This window comes from Daphnia pulex, chromosome 6 (genome assembly GCF_021134715.1).
Source record: "Daphnia pulex isolate KAP4 chromosome 6, ASM2113471v1".
Taxonomy (NCBI): Eukaryota; Metazoa; Arthropoda; class Branchiopoda; order Diplostraca; family Daphniidae; genus Daphnia; species Daphnia pulex.
In genome coordinates this window covers 556671-574891 of record NC_060022.1, presented here as the reverse complement: position 1 = coordinate 574891, position 18221 = coordinate 556671, and positions in this window count along the sequence as shown.

Genomic DNA, 18221 nt, shown 5'->3' with positions numbered 1-18221 from the left:
CCCCCCACTCCACGACTTGTGCTGCTTCTATCGTCAGTGCTGCTGACGCTGGCGTTTGTTTTGTTATGACTTTATCATTGCCTTCTCATTATTTTTATTTGCTGTGTTATTCCGTTTTGTCGGTGGAGGGCTGAAAGAAGACGTGAGCCGATCGATTGGCCTTTATGTAATACCTCGGCCCAAAGAAACAAAAACAAGAACGAATCAAAACAGATAATATAATGAATGGAAATAAAGGAACGACGATATGAGGTCATGACGTACGTTTTCAGTCGTAATCGATTATTTCCTCATTACTTTCCAGCCATTTTCGGTGAAATTCCGTTTCAGTTTTTTTTTTTAAATCTATTTTCTCTTTTTTGCCCATCGGTTTCTGGCGCGTGAATTCCACGACATTACATCCGATGCTCGGAGGTTCTCCCCCTCCTTTCCAATATTACGTGAGTACAATCGTTTCCCGTCGATATTTCGCGGTCGTTGTGTCGTCGTCTGGGGCGCGCCAGCGCTGCGCCATTCGAATCGCCTCCAATGGAGATGCTGGGCGGAATAAAGCGGAATCTAATAGGCCCGACACACGAACGAACGAACGAAACAGAACGCAATGGTTGCTGTGCCGTCACTGGTGAACGGGCGACGTGACCCGTGCCAGAAAAGCTCATAAAATTCTCTCCGATCATCGGTCATCATCACGGATGATTGAACTATAAAGGCTAATAAGAGAGCAGCAGACGACGACACACACACACACATCTCCTATATATTCCTATACCCTGAGATTGACTGTACTAGACATCAGCAGCATAAGGAGGAGGAGCTACATTCAATAACCAGCGCGGAAAAAGAAAAAAAGAAATCAGTTTATTCCATATAAGAAAAGTGGATGTTCTTTTCGTTTAATTTATTACACAACTCTGAGGATATACAACGTGAATTAGTTTGCGGCGCAGTTATAAGGCCAACTATAGTCGAAGCGGGATGGCAATGTTTTATTCAAGAATAAACAAGAAGCTCATCCCTGACTCAGCAGCAGCCAACGCGCGGTGGCGAACCAACAAGCAGCTAGCAGCAGCTAGCAGACGGGCTTCTTTTTTATTAACCGAACAAACATTTACCGCGAGTCTGCTGCATCTGTAATTTAGTTGGCGGGCTAACATTACGTTCAGTCTATTAGTTAAGCGATAAGATTATAGTCGTGTAAGATAATATACTCAAATGCTGCTGGGTTCCTCGTCAATAAACTGCTGTATAGACCTCACAGCAGCAACAGCAGCAGCGCTATAGCTCCGCACCCGCACAAGACAATAGACGCGTTGCTGTCGCGCTCGACTTGATTTTATACATGTTATGTACGTATACCATTGTCACTGATGTCGGTGGACCCCTAGCGAATCTTACGCTCTGATCCGCGCGCGATCGTTAACTTCTTAGCGCGCGACAAGAAAACTAAAAAGAAAAGAAAAGTAAAAAAAACAAAACAAAACGACGACGGATCTATAAAATATTGTATATACCAGCAGCATCTTGATCTTTGTCTTTTGTTGTCTTCCTTCATCAGCACCCGGATGGTTAGACATGTCTCGGTTCAGAGCAGCAGAGTGCATATAGACGGGGGTGCACACGCAAGCTATATCTTTGGCACTTGAAATTGTGTATTGTTACTACTCGCCAGGCTACTACTACTACATCTATAATATCTGCGTGCTTGGTGAACTCGCCGCCGCAAAACTATTGCTGGACGACGAATATAACCACAGCACACGGCCAGAAGCGACGCCAGACGCACGACTATATACATATATAACAGCTATACTAGAGACCCGCAGCAGACGGACAAAAGGAAGAAGAAGATGGAGGGAGGAAAGTTATATAGATGACGAAAAGCGAATGTTGATCGATGCCAGTCAAAAGTGGCAAGTTATTAGAATGGGTTGTTCGCCATGTAACCTATTATTATTATTCGACTAGCGCAATTAGTTTAAAAGGATATCGATCTCTTTCCTCTGCTGGCAGTATAATATTTAGCAGGGCATGTGTGTGATGCTGTGTGCGGACTATCAGTGCTAAATCAGTCTACAAGATCAGAGCTTAAATCTATAATAGAAAATGGGGAGGAAAAAAAGAGGAGAAGAAGAATAGAAGCTCCGTGCAGTGGCAAGACAAGAGAATAATGCTCCGACGTCTCCTACATCACCATCACCAACAGCTACCATCTCTCTTCTTACATACTACTTTTCTTTTTCTTCTCGTCGTCGTCCTGCCGCGCTCCATAGCAGCTCGTTGCTCTTCTCTATAATGCCCGGCGAGGGCAATCGAATCTACTATATATAGTAGACTGGTATAGAGAAGAAGAGCTTCTTCCGTGTCATTGGGCCGTCATTTTCAGGGCCGGCAGCATCGTGCAGCGGCCCAATATATTCCCCTCACTATATGTATGTCTGTGCCGCGGCTCGTCTTGTACAACTCGATCGATTCATCTACGCAGAGGGGAATCCTTTTGAAGCTTCTCGCTCGATTGAAAAGCTCGTCTCTCACTTTGGTCATTTTAAATTTTACTCCGGGAGTATAAGTCACGCAATAATCGCCATTAAGAAAAATTACCAGAGATCTGCTATATAGGTGGAAACTCGTCTATAAAGTTTACCTCTGACATCATTCGGCTTTCGTGATTATTGACAAAGCACAACAGCCAAACACCATACACAAAGCGAAAAACAAAAGAGATCTATACATCAACAGACAACAAACAGCAGCAGACTCGCGGATAATTTTTTCCTCGATGTATTATTCGAGTCTACAACTTATACAGTATAATAGCGCTATACAAGGTCTTCGGCGAAAAGTTGGCAAGGAAAAATCGACATTTAGATGATGTAGGTAGCAAAGCATGAAGCAGATATCACCGTTGGTATTATCATATAAGCTCCTGTTGGCTGGTAAAGGAAGAGTTGAGGTGAAAGGCATCGCTGAGATCTGTTGCTTTCCTATGCTGCTGCTGCTGTCATCGCATCATACTGTGTATATTATACCACGCATATACGCATCTCTCTCTCTTTCTCCTGGGTTTCATAGATGTGCTTACGCCAGACTTGCTCCCTAAATATAGACGTGGGAGAGAGAGAGAAAGGAGTTGATATTACAATATCTGAGATGCTGGGATCGAAATTGGAGTCGAGCTCGCATATACATCTAGACGTGCCCCCCGCATCAATCCCGTGCGACGTTGTTTCCCTTTTATTAGCCAAAGCTCAGCTTTTGAACACAACAGGGCCGTCGTGATGCTCCTGCACACAGCACACACACACAACGGTGTGCTGCCGAGATGAGCCCGCGGCAGATGTTTCAAAAGAAGCGCGCGCGGGAGTGTATATATAGGCCTATAGATACAGAAGAATGGCGCGTACACATCTATTTGGAAAGAGAGAGAGAGAGAGACGGGCGAATAAAGAGATGACAGAAAAGGGAAACAAAACGTCACGTCTTCTCAAAGACAACACAGCAGGGGAGAATAAAAGGAGTTGGGCTATGGCAAAACGGCCCAGCGACATGATGGCAAACAAGAAATCGAACAATAGCGGAGAGGGACGAGGAAAATATAAGGCTCAGCAAAAGCATAAGGAATATAGATGGGAAATAAACGCGGACCGCTTGCGATGGCCGGCCGTGTGTTGTCGTCCACTCTCGTGTCATATCCGTCATGTTTTCTTTCTCCCCCCTTTCTTTCTTTTTCCTTTTTTTTGTTTTTTCGTCCTGCCATTAGGTTATTGTCACTTCGCAAGTCCATATGTTGCCGTATAATCTATATAGAGCAGCGCGAAAGATGGCCAGATATAGACAGATATTATATAATGCATCAGCAACCCAAAGGTCCCTGCTGAATAAATACTAGACGTGTAACTCTGAAATCATCGTCGCTATAGATATTATTTATACTAGAGTCCCACGCCTATATCGACGGATATATAGTGAGACTTATCGTGTTAGTAGTCTAGTATACGAGATAGATTTGCGCCTCCTATATATGCAATGTTTGTGTAAATGTCATCTTAAAATTCAGCCTTCCACATGTATGAATGATCAAATATTCCGTATGGAGACCTGCCGCTGCTGTCCCCCCCGGGTAAGAGGAAAGATACTACACGATGGCCTCCCGACAACCCATCATCATAATACGAGCAACTTGCAAAACCACCAAAAGACAACAAGAAAAGCCCAAGTATGAGAGATTGAGTCGCGCCGCAACTCTATCTTACTATAGCTATATACTATAGACTGTGGTTGAACCGGAAGATGTATACATATCGAGAAAACAAAGAGAATATAAGAACTGCAAATGAAATGAACCTCTTTTCCCCATCATTTCCACAGAGAGTATATAGCTAAAGGATATATAGAAACCGAATAGCGCGCGTGGGATATAGATGGTATATAATATAGGTTATTCTTTTGTCTCTCTTTTGCTTATCTCAAAGCTGCCATCGCGCACAAAACCTCAAGGTTACTTTCCTTATTTACCCTCTTGCGTGACATTTTTGGTTATATTCTTTTTCGGAACAGGACGAAGGATCTGAAAATGGTTTCGACTGCCCACCAAGTCACCAAACGGTGATGGTTGCCGAGATGTTGTTGAGCAGCGGTCGCCTCCCTTTCGATAATACTAAAGAAACTGTAGAAATATAAAAAAGAAAAGAAAATGATGTTAAGAGCAGCCGGGGTTTGCTCTTCTTCTCAGCACTTCATAGGGACGCTGTGCGATGGCGCCCGTCCATCGAAAGTCAATGCCCAATGGATATGTGTCGATAGGGGGGGGGGGGAATGTGACGACGACTTTTTCCGTCCTCCCCTCTCGCCATTTTTGAGTGTGATGGCAACCGCCTATACATGTATGCTGCGGCTACACACAGAACAGCACCCTCATCTCTATAGAGCACAGCAGATATATAGACTGGATTATACGGAGAAATGTTGCATGAGGTCCATATAGGAGCACAGCACTGCACATCCAGCAGCCTATATATATACAGCAGCCAGAACGCCATTTCCGGCTGTCATGATGTTTTGCGTTGACGATATGTGACGGCCTATATAGACACACTGTGTGTGTGTGTGTGTGTCTGCTGTGTATGATGATATTCTTTCTCTCCATTTCTATTTTTTTCTTTTTTTACTTTTTCGAGATTTTCTGATTCCTGTGAGCGGCGGGCGAACTCTGATGAGAAAAATGATCTTGTTGCTGCTGCTCTCCTTGCGATCCTTTATTTCTTTCTTTATCATGTCCATCGAAAAAGATATAGAGTAGCAGTGGAGAAGGGAGAATCAACTCTGCTGTGACGTAAGAGGAGTAATATACCGTGCTGCTGGTTATCTATAGACTCGGGAGCGCGCGGGCATTATAAAAAACCAGGAGTGCGCGCTCGGGATCACATCACAATAATATAAGTAGAAAGATATGTCGACAGTGATGCTCCTGTTTTTCTCGGCCCCGACAGCGCATCAGCCAGGCCAATATATATATATATCCTAATGGGAAATTGAAAGTGAAATGAATTGGAGCAGAGGGAACTGGGAAAAGAAGAAGAAGAAGATTCACTCCCGCGTCGAATGAAGGAGAGCCTCTCATTCTTTTGCCTCTTTTCCTTTTCTTTTTTTTTTTGACTTGATCTGACTATCCAGCGCATTCCGGCCATCTCGTCTATTTAACGAGAACAAGGAGCGCGTCTATATAGAGTCTCAGCGAAAAAGTCTAAAAGGAGAAAAAAAAAGGAGAAAAAGAAGAAGAGAGAAGAAGTGCTGCACACGCGGACTATATAGATGTGAGAGATGAGAGAGTCTGGCTGCTGCCTGGATAGTCTGAGTTGTTGAGGCATCCAAAACATTTTTGGCCTCCGCCCGCGCGCGAAAAAAGAGTTAGCATCGATCGACAACGACGAGGAGGAGGTCTACGTCAAACGCGGAGCGACGAAAGATTCCCAGGAGGCCAGCAGCAAAACCGGGGCCCCGCAAAAAAAAAAAAATATAATGCGCGGGCAGACGGGCGACGCGGTCTTATATACATATATATCTCTTGCCCAAGTCTGAGAGCAGCCCATGTTTTGCTGTGAGCCGGGCGGTCTTCTTTTTTCTCCGTCATCATCTTGTGCTGCTGCTGCTGCTCGTCGTCGGTCCACTTGTGTTTCTTTATAAGAGAGTAGAAGTGTAGTATTAACCAGCAGCAGCCCCAGCCAATACCTTCTTTCTTTCTTCTTTTTGGTTTGGCTCGGTGCTGTCCGTCTCATTCCACTTCTCCATCATTCTCTCTCTCTCTCTCTCGTCCTTCAGTTGCCTTTTTATTCTTTGTTGCCTGCCTCGCCCTTTTTATGGTACGAAACCCCATAGTATAATAGAATCCTGTTCCTTAGTACCGCCTTTCTTGTTTTATTATTGAACACTAGATATATACACACAATCCCTTATAGACGCCAAGATGCGGCCCCTATTGTATACATAGAGCTCTACTAGTACTATAGTGAGCTATATATATAGATGTATAATATATTTAGTAATAGGACGGTTTCTTATTTCCCCCTTTTTGTCTTGTATTTTCTTTTGTCTTGTAAATAATGTGACACTTTTCCGCTGTCTTCCGCTAGATCTCCACTCCATCTGACCTTGTCTTTTATTGTCAACGAGTTGCTGGAGATAATTGAAGGGCCGCTCGGCTCGTTATTGCAGCCGTCACATGATGTATATAAACGGCTTGAAAAATAGAATAAGGCCCTCTCACAGCACAACACATACACAAACATGCGCCGCGCCATATAATTGGATGCGAGTCGCTAGATGGACGGATCCAGCGCGGCCGTTTCACAATTCATATATCGTCGTCCGCCGGTGTTTTTTTCCTTCTTCTATATTTCCGGTCGAAAATCGCAACGCTTTTAACGGGACGCGTGACACGTTCGCTGCATTGCAGATTCTTATTAACATGTTTCTAATTCAAGTGTCCTAATTCGTTTCCGAAAGCAACTGTTAAGTGCGCAGTTGATGATATTAGACACAACAGAGCGTACAGCATCAGGCCAAATGGAGAAGTTTCAACAGCAGACTTGGAAAAGGTAAATTGATCGATGCAAATGAAGGCTGAATGGTAAGTATGTACGGCAACTGACGAATAGGGTCATTAACGGCCCGGAAATAGCACAAGGCCCTCAATAAAGCATTATACACACATATATAGGTGCATGTAAATTAAATAAACAATTTTACCGTTTTTTTATAGAAACAAAAAAAGGCGTTGGTTGATTGTGTGTCTGCTCCATGTCTAACATAAAATTACTCACGCCGTAATTCAGTGTATATAGGAACATATGAGTTGCTTGCCGCATGAATTCATTAGACTATCAACCAATACCCGGCGCCGCTCCTGTTTTTATTATAGGAAGCGTTCGACATATTCACTTGGGTATTGACCGGGAGAAACGAAATGCCACGCGGGATTAAATTATTCCTATATCGTTCTCTTCTCTACCTTCCGTCACGTTTCACGATCAATGAGAGAGCATACCGGAGCGAGACCCTGTTACGTAAATCATCTTATTCATCCTACTCGTATATAACAGAAATATATATAGGTTTTCTTAATGGAATTCTACGTTTTGCTATAGACATCTCGCTGCTGGATGTACAGACAGCTATTATACGTGTCTAAAGTTATACAAAACACGCCCCTCTATTATATGCTCTTGTATAATACATGTATGCATTTACTTTGCCCAACTCGTCAATAAATGCTTCATCATACACGATCAATAATACAAACCCGATATCACAACCCGAAACTCGGTGTATTTAATCAGCATGTGGCCATGAACTTATATAAATAAATTGAAAGGTAGCCAAATATGTTGTACATCAACACAAAATGAGCACTATTCCTTTCACGCACGTGATATTTCCCATAGTGTATTGATGGCGTTTAATCTCTTACATAAAGAATGGAGCAGAGCTTTGTGGGACGGATCATGCTACAGGAAAGGCTACAGGCTACAGTATATGTGTGCGGGCACTACACCACACATATAGAGTTGAGAGTTTGCCGGAGTATTAATCAGACACATTGACGACGGTTGCCCGCGTGCGCGTTTCGTGAAAGAGATCCAGTGAAACTGTATTAGATAAACATATAGTATTATTATTCATGTCATTTGCAGAACGGGGGGATTATTACTTTGAATGGGATCTCGTCTATAGGGTACACACTGCACTGAGCTGGTACAGCATGAGACCGTTAACAAAAGATAAAAGACAAAGCCAATTTCTTTTGTATACACATTGTCTCTATACTTGATGGCATTGCCATTATATCCTTCACATAGCCATTCATCAAGGCTGCATTGATCTACAGGGGAAAAAAAAGGACAGCCGCGTAATCATCTAAGGTTTATCTCGTGCTGATATCTGTGAACAACTCCGATCTATTACAAAACAGTCGATTGTCACTTTACTTGCACTTGTCCTTGATTATTACCAATTAATTCCACTCTAGGATCCGGTTAAGCATTTCATTTCACGGGATTCTTATTTATTCTTATTCTTATTTCGATTCTTTTCTTGGAATGTTTTTTTATATTTTTTATTTAGCTTATTTAGCTTTTTCTTTGTTTTTTCCTCCGCTTATTTGTGTCTTCTTCTTCATTTAAACTTTGAAATTGTTGGAGCGCTGTTGTGTATAAACTGTTCCGTGAACAGCGCTAAGTGTACCGTACTCTGATCTCTTTGTTCGCACCCTTTCCGAGGAATAAGATACTCTGTTTATATTTTTCTTCTTCTTTTTCTCTCTATTTTTTCTTCTTTTCGGGAGCCCCTAGTTCTCCTCTCTTGTCAATTAGTCCGGTCGTCCGTCCCTTAATAATAGGCTGCACTGCACTCTATACTGCTGCACGGGTTCAGTATATATGTATGGTCTACAAAGTGCTGTGCGCTATCATCAGCAGCTGCTCGACTCGAGCTCAACAATCAACATGCCAACAGGTTTCTCTCGCTCTTTCTCTTATTCTCTTGGTCGCTCACGTCACTTGAGCACGCACAGCACCAACAGTCGCATATAAACAACACTATATGAGAGGGCCAGGCCTTCGTGCTGCTAGAGACTCTACCGCCGCGAGTTCACGTGATATGCGCGCTCCTCTAAAATCCCAAAAAAAGGACGTAGGCTTTCTCTTCTGTAGTTTTTTTTTTCTCACCTTTCGACCTCTTAATCAGCCACGAGATCTTTACGTCTTCTTCGATCGAGAGGAAGAAGGGGGGGATTACCAGCAGGTTGATCATTTCTTCGGGATTTCCAGTAAGAATTTCCATCTCCATCTGTCCACTATACATCACTTTCATTGAAGAATTCGGGACTTGAACCCACAGTCTCCGGCTTCGGAGGCCGACGCCTTATCCATTAGGCCACAGAGACATCATGTTTGGACTGCGAAAAGTCAAGTCTATCAAGAACCCCAAGGCGTCTGTAGACCTCTACTGATTCGATTTAATTCACGTTGAGACGTGCAACCATAGCGCAATGGTTAGAGCACACTGTATCCCACCAAATTGTCCCGTGTTCGATTCTCGGTCCCTCCAAATTGTATAAATGTTCCTCATAAAGTGTCTGCTCAATACTACTAATAATCTAACTGCTAACTCAACTACTAACTACTCACACTAAAATAACTACTCACATATCTACTAATCTCTACGTGTCAATTTACTTCTAAACTCACCTCCCGATCTATTAGGCGTCCTGTTGCTATAAAGGACGTCTATCTATAAAGATCGTTACCCATATAACCCCGGTATTCTTGACTAGCTGACACACGCTCTGAAGTTGTGTCCTTAAGTTCGTACGATTAGCCCCTGAGTGTCATCGACGGTTTCCGTTCACTCGGTAGCACTAGATGGCACAATTACGGCCCAGTATGCAGCCAATGAAGTAAGAGCGTGGCCGCTGGTCAGATACCACTCCCAGAACCTTCCCTTTTGGCAAATTCAATAAAATTATTACAACAAAAATTCATTCATTTGTTTTTCACCTTATGCATTTTGTGTTACGCCTATACCAAGGAGGCATGACATTGCTGTTGGCCCTGCAAGTCTCACGTGTTGGTTCTATGACCGCCATGTTTTACGTCATTTAATTTTCATTTCATTTCTTGGTAAGGGACGCCAAGGAAACGCAAGGTTGATTAGTTTCCAGTCATTTTTGGTTTGGTGGACGCTGAGTGATGATCGAGTAAAAAAGAAATGAACATTTGTAGATCCAGCGGCTCACTTAGTCAAAGGACTAATGCATGGAGTATTAGACAAAGTGCGCACTCTGCTGTTGGTAACGCACAAATCACTATTGTTTTTATTTGCAACTTGGGCTGGGTCCATTTCAAAAGATTTTATTTTTATCCATTTGTTATCTTGATATTACTCTTACATGTTAGAAGCCTGTATTGATACGTGTCTTATATATACTGACAGATAGCATACAGTGACTGTTATGCATTATGCAATGAAAATTTACCAAAAAAAGAAAAAGGACGCGTCCCCTGGTAATATGAAATGTGTTTGCGGAAAACCCATAAATAACCCCACGCAACCGAAAGCCGTGATGGCTGCACAGTCCTATGTGATGCAGCCGGAGAAACCCGATCACGCTACATGTAAGAGGTTTATATCAACTTATAGCCTAATGCACAGGTTGATATGCAAGAACCGTCATCTCAAATTCAAACCATTATGCGCCTGCATACAATACGCTGGGCCTAAGAAATGCATCATCAGGTATTTGCGTGGCAAAACGCAATCTGAAAAGTAGCTACTCTAGACTGTTTACACATTAAAGTGCAGCGTCCATCAAGTCTCGATTGACGTCTCGTTTCAAGAGCTTTCAAAAGACCCCAGACAATCAAACAAAGAAGAGAGCCAGAAAGTAGTAAACCGAATAAGACACTCTCTATATACGTACCTGAATTGCTAAACCCAGAAATCCAAGTAAAACAAACGTTGACTTTCTCCATTTCTTTTCAGACCTACTGAAAGATAAATATTCTGTGCTCAAATGGTGTGGACAAAAATGGGGTTGGAGCATATTATACTGTTAGGATAACATAAACGATTCCCCCGATTTTTAAATCTCAAATTCACTCAAAAGATTCTTATTCACTTTTTCTTTTATTAAATTTTTGTTCGTCTGTTGTTCTCCACGTCCGCAAGGATATGATGCAGCCTGATGGATGCTGGTCCGTATCTTTTGACGCCGCGTCTCCAGACTGAATGGAATGCCTAGTAATAAGTTTCAGGTCTGCCGTCTGCTGCTGCGCTCCGTGTCGACGACAGTTCACCGCGTCCTTTTCCGCTCTCGCACTTCTCATCAGTTCTTGATTTCCTCTTAGCTGTATATTATATTCAATGGGACTTTTTTCTTCATTTATTCCATTTTCGCTCAGCCTTTTGTGAATGTGAGTGCTAAACTTTTGGGGACTGATTGAAGCTCGATTACAAAACCATTATACTATAATATGAGAAAGGCAATTATTATAATAATGTCGTGATTGAGTCTATTAACTGTTAACCTATAAGTTGTCAGAACTGCGCGGTAGACTAGAGACCCCTAATTTTCTGAATGGATGATCTCAATGCATGAAAGACGTCATCGTGGGGCTTTAATAAGGTAATTATCTCGAGTTGACTTGTGTATTTATGTGCTGTAAGTAATCACAAGAATAAAAAAAAATATCATTTCCCCTTCTATATCTAATCTGAAATCATCTTGGCCTTCATGTTGTGGCGTTTCATTCGCGTTTGTATTTATTTTGTGTTGTTGCGTCAAGTATTACATGTCGCGGTTGACTTCAGAGGCCTTGGCAGCCATTTGTGAACGGTCCAATAAGCAAACAAAGGGTCGACTGGCCTTTTCTTCTCTGCTCCTAGCTTCCTGTTCCGTTCCTCTCTCTTTCTACACTCTTCTTCTGTTTATTCAATGTCATTTCTATTCATCTTCTCTTTTTCTCACATTCGATTTCTCGCGCTGCTGCTGCTGGCCAACATTTTCGACCGACACAATTTTTCTTTTCTTTCTGTTGTTGCAAAATCCCAGGAACCGTCAGTCAGTCGCCGTGAATTATTCATGAAGTTCGACTTATGCTGACGACATTTTTCCATCTCCAGCTTCTTCCTCTTTACTTACTGTAGTATATTGCCAGCTCTAGCTGCTGGAGTTGCTGCTCTTCGACGTATACACGCCTACGCCAAAAGGACCGGCCGCCCGGTTCTATACAAGAGTAGCTTCGAGTCAGATCAAGAAAATCGGAAAACCCAGAACGGCCCAAAGAGCACAGCATATCGCCTTGGATATGGAAAGAAGCATGCATGTATATAAGGTCTATACGATGGTCCAACATTTTGGCTTTACATATAGTGGCAGGCTACTATAGGAAGAGAAAAAAATATGTATGTACTATTTTCTTTTCGCTGAATGCAATAGAGGACAAGAAAAGATTTGAAGAAAAAGAATACATAAAATGTGTTGATGGGAATATATCTATGTGGTAAAATTCTTTGTTAACAACTATATATACTATGTATTACGTCATGTTACAAATCCTCAACTCGGATATTGAACGTATCGAATCATTTCCTGCCCCCAACGTGTTTCGGATTGAATTTTTGTTTACCGGATGCCTGAAATGAGGAATAAAAAAGAATGACAAATGGTCATGGGGACGACCAGCGGACTTTCAAACGTTGGGCTTGTTCTTGGAACTATGCACACATGGCAGAGGTGTGCAAATATGTGCACTTTTCATATTATCCGTACATACGTAAATGAGCCAAAACTTATATTTACGCTTTCACACATATTAGCATGCAACGTTATGTACAGAAAAAACAACGGAAGTTTTATTTCATATTTACTATTTAGTACATTAAACTTTTATGGGGTCGTAGAGTTTTGTTTTTTAAAAAGAAAAGGTTTAAGGCTTAAAGTCTAGAAATCCGGGAAGCGATAAAATGATGCGAAGAGATAATGCTTATTCCCTCTTGATTTTTAATCAAAATTGTTCCCTCAACTAATTCCCTTATCGTTTTTGAGTGATTTGGATTTTAAAGGGGGAGTTTTATTATTTCTAATTTCTATCATCGTTATTTCGTAATTTAATTTCGTATTATCGTTATTCGTAAGCATGCTGATTAGAAAATTCGACAAGTCAAGTGTCGTCTGCTTTCTACAGTTTAAAACTTCGAAAAAGTCAGAGACAAAATTCAAGATTTATATTCTTATAAATTTATTTGTTTTTATAACCGTCATACTCCATGCTGTTTAGCGGGTAAATAAAACTAAGAACACAAATAAAATGATTGTGGGAGATATAGAAGAGTTAAACCTGTTAACCCAAATAATTTGTGAAATGTTTTGAGTGGTGACTAGCATTTTTCGTGTGATTTCCCTGTCGACGATGCATGGCAGATTTTTTGTACTATATGTAACCCTTTTTTTGTTTTGCAGATTTGAGGCCAGAGCCAGCTACCAGCAATTATAACCACACAATATGCCAGTTTTTCTTGTGCAGGTGTTAATCTGCTGTCAGCAACAATCTCAGGATCATTATTCGGGTAATGATTTCCTTTACTTTTATTGACCTGTGACAGTCTACTAGATATCTTAATGCTGCATTACCTGCACCAATGCAGACATGTAAACCTTAAATTCTCTCATTTATTAACAATTACGGTTTACCCAATGTTTCATTTTCAACTTTTCCTGGCTTGTTGTTTCTGTATAAATATTTTTTCGTAACCCATTTCCTATTTATGTTTAGATACAAAGCATCCCATTGCACTGGAAAAACTACCGATGTCAATCAAGTTACTGATCTCTCTTTTGACTCTTTCCCCCCTTTCTTTCAATGTTCTCGTGTACGCCCATGTGAATGTGGGTGTATTCACGAGGACACCCTTTTTACCCTATCCCGTCTGATGGTAATAAAACTCTTCAGCTGATGGATGGAGCAACTGACGTAGATGCCTGGCTGTATTTCCCAGGAATAAAGGTAGGACAAAATTGATCTCGATTCTTCCTTTTCTGACAATTTTTGGGGGCGTTAATTATAAATCGTTACGTAGTCACGGAGTATGTTTTTTTCCTGAGCTAGGCGGTTGACTGCAACTGTTTTCTCTTTTTTGTTTTTTTTTCTCAGTAAGTGTTCACTAAAAATCTCATATGTCGAACGACTGCAGATCAGGCCTGTTTTTGTTTTTTGTACCTCCCAACTTTTTCTGTGGGTAAACCATCACATTCGAAATACTTGAACTTTAAACACTTGAAGCAAAGTGCAACAAGAAAACTTTTTTTAACAAGAGGGACCTGCCGCCACACCGTCACCTCCCTCGTAAATTGTTGATAACTCATTTTATGGGATATCTACCTAATACGGTAGAATAGCTAGGGCATATAGACTCCGGAGGAGCGGATGGAGGACGAGATAAATGAAATGATAATTTGGTATTAGCTCCCGGAGAGAAATAAAATGACTAAACGAACCTTTTCTCTTCGCTGCTGTGTTATTTAAGTCGCGCTTTTCTCGGATGTCTCGGAAGATAATCGTCTCATATCCACGCTCTTATACTAATTATTCGCGGGGTTATGCTGTTATGGCGGTACCAGGCATCTACAGATTTAGACAGGCGTATAGGCTAGACATGTTTCCATGTATGCATATTACATGATTCGACGCTATATAGTGGGAGCTCGTACATGGCAAAGTAGCAGCAGCACTCATCTCGAGTGTTTTAATCGATATCAAACTCTGGTCCGTTTGTCCGACAAAAACATGAAGTGGCGACTGTATTATATACAGCCATGTTTTCAGCTTTATGCTCCCTATAAAGTGGTCATCAGGATGTTCTATGATCCACTTACAATCTTTTTCGCTCTACTCTAGACAGGGGGTTAAAGAGGATGGCGTACACGCGGACTAGTTTTGCGAAAATGCCTCTCAATAACAAGTGAACACGATAGCTTGCCTGTAGAGTCCATCCAAACGACGTGGAATAAAAGGCATTCAAAGAGGAGTCACTGAGTGTAATTGCCTCTTTGTTTCACAACATAATAAGTCATAACACTCCGTGCCCTTCAAATGTCTCGAGTTTCATTCATAATAGACCCACGTATACCTTGCATGGCCTGCAAAAACAGCTAGACACAACAGTTATACGGCCACTCGACAACGTTGCGCCTTTGGCAGCGCATCGTTTCTATCAACGAATGTCCATAATTTCATCGTTTCTTTCTCGCGGATATCAATTTGACGTCCTGCATCAGGCCAAGTCGTTGAGGCGGCGATAAGGCTCCAGCTCATTATAAGAACCTTGTGCAATTTGAGGGTCGAGAAAAAAAGAAGAAAGAAACGGCCGATGAGATAGTCAGGCGGAAAAGCTCATCCACATTTCCAAATATTTCCTGCGCGCTTCATCTCCCTTGCTCCCCATTTCTCATCAATGTCTATATAGTCGACTCACAGGTCTGGCCGCGAGGAAGTCGGGGGTGATTGGGAAAACTTTTTTCTGTGTGTCATAGTGCAAACGGAAGACGGATTTCACGCCTTTTTGGCCGCCCGTTATGGAATAATATATACTCTTTCCCTTTTTATTTTTTATTTTTTTTTATCTTTCCACTTTCCACCGTTTCTTCTTTTTCCACCCCAGTCTTTTTTTTTTTGTTCGGTTTATAAACGCTCTCTCTCGGTCTTGCTAGTGCGCTTCGTCGGTTACCGATTTTAACGTGGGGTGGGGAGGTCATCGACGTGGAATCGGCTGCGAGGGAAAATCATTCACATCATTCAGAAAGGCAAACAGTTCGACCGTATACCTTTTCCTGTCCCATTTTTTTCCTTTTCGTATACCCGGCTCGACCCTGATTTTTTAAAAAAGGGGTTTGACATATTTGGACGCAATGTCACGCTGGGGCTGGGCTGTATCTAGTTTCTAAATAATCCGGTGAAGGGAAAACCCCGAAACGAAATTCAGCCATGGTCTATATTGCGTGGGTTTTTACTTTTTAAACAGAAATCAATAGATTGTGTCAACCTATCGAGTCTATACTTTTAAGAAAATACCGGCAGTACGTTTGGGGGAAATATATTTCAATTTATTTTTCTCCGGGTCCCAGCGGCACCTGTTTCGTGTTTGCGGCTAAAGAAGATAACGAAGACTTAGTGAAAGGTTCTTTCAATTCAAGTTAGTTGAACACTCGGAAGTCTGCGTCAATGTGTATTAATGCCCTCATCCCATCGCGCTGCAAATCATGAATGATTCTTCTTCTTCTTCTATACATATAAGGCTGCCGGGTGCTGTCGCACAGCTGCAAAACAGCCAAACACCCACGTCTTGCCATTTGGTCTTTTGCGCGCACTCGGTGCTGGCGAAATGCGTCAAACGCGAACGCTCTGCCGCCCTTCCCACATATTAAATGAATTGCGCTCTTACTACGTTCTTTACTTATTTGAGTTATTTCCGAGGAAAAAGATTAACAGAAAAGACGATGAAGTTTTGATCCGTCGCCGTTTCACGTGGACGTTGTTCTTTATGCTCAGACTAGAAGAATAGTAAAAAAAGCAACGAGCTTGATCACTTTGGACTCAAAAACTTGAGATTTATTTGAATGGCCGAATTGTTTTGGGTGGTTTTGAATGATTTATTCGATCTTGAAATTCCGTTTCCAGTTGTATAGGACGTGATGACGAGATGAAAATAAGAATTTAGGAATTCTGACATTAAAACCCTACTAGGCGCTCACTCCCACACTCTGCGATATAAGTGTGTCTGTATATGGCAGGAAGACATGGCACTCACGTCTGATGATCTGATCAACGCTTGTTGTCACTGTCTGTGTCGGCTTGGCTCGACAATGTTGTCTCTCTCACTCTCTCGTCGGCCAAAGCAGCCGTGTTGGTCATAAATGATATACGTTTGACGCCGGACTCGGGAGAATAGACGAACAATCTAACCAGCAGGTCCATACAGAATTTAAAGATGGCTTCTGCCCTGCTGAATAAAACGTGCTGGCTGGGAGTTGTAGGCGCTCGGCGGGCATAGGGAGTGAACTGAAATGCCACAGAGGCATTAAGTAAACATATCTGATTGTCGTCAGTTTGGCAAGCGTGCCCGTCAATCCAGCTGTTTGTTTGTCTAAATGCTGATCCGTTGAAATTGACGGAAATGGCATTTTCGGTCGGAGTCGATCGTCAAGAAAGGCAAATATCGACATATGAAGATTTGTTCCGACATGTCGGCCTATATTAACATACCGTGCTACCATGCACTGCGGCGGATAAACACAATCGGAATAACAAAAAGTAATAACGACGAAAAATCAATAATTCGATAGTCTACATCCATAGATATTTATAGGTATATATAAGGACTGGGACTGGGCGCTATCCACAAAACAGGGTCTATGTAGCTAGCGGATGAACTTAATGTAGTCTGAAATCTTTGGAGATCCGCGGAGAAAATAAGTATGTGAAAGATTGCGGGGCTTTTCATATAATAGGGCTTATTATATTCGTAGATTTTACCGGGGGTTTTGAGTGGGTGTTTGTATGATATAGGAATAAGCGCGCATAGACTTTAGCTCGGTCATTATTGATGTAGGTTAAATATGCCGTCTGCTTAACTCCCCTTGTAGAGGGAAATGTGCGAGTGTCTGCTGCGGCGGCTTATATAAGCTAGCGAGCGGAGCACCATGTGCAGAGCAGTTAGTAATAATGAATGATACTTCAATCTTCGAGGCGAGGAAGGAAGAGCTGATGTCTACGAAACCCCCTGCCATTTCCGCTTTGGCCTTTTCTTTTCGTAAACTCGTCCGTGCGGATTTCAGGCTGCCGTATAATAATAAGGTATTCCGCGTATAGCATAATAGATGACAGATAAAGGAGCTGGCAGTCGCGAGAGAAAGGAGAAAAAAAAAGCTTCTTCTGATGTGGCTTTTAGTGTGATTGTGTTGGGTACGGATCCACTCTGCATCGCGGTATGTATATATATCCATCTCTTATTCGTGGACGTAAAACGCGGAATAAAAAAATGCGCAAATGGAAATAACATCCGCCGTTGTGATGTGAAACGAATTCAACAAAAAGGGCCACCAGCAGACCCGACCCTCGGATATTTTTCCCATATACAGAGATTCATGGCTTTCTCAAAATAACGAACAGGCG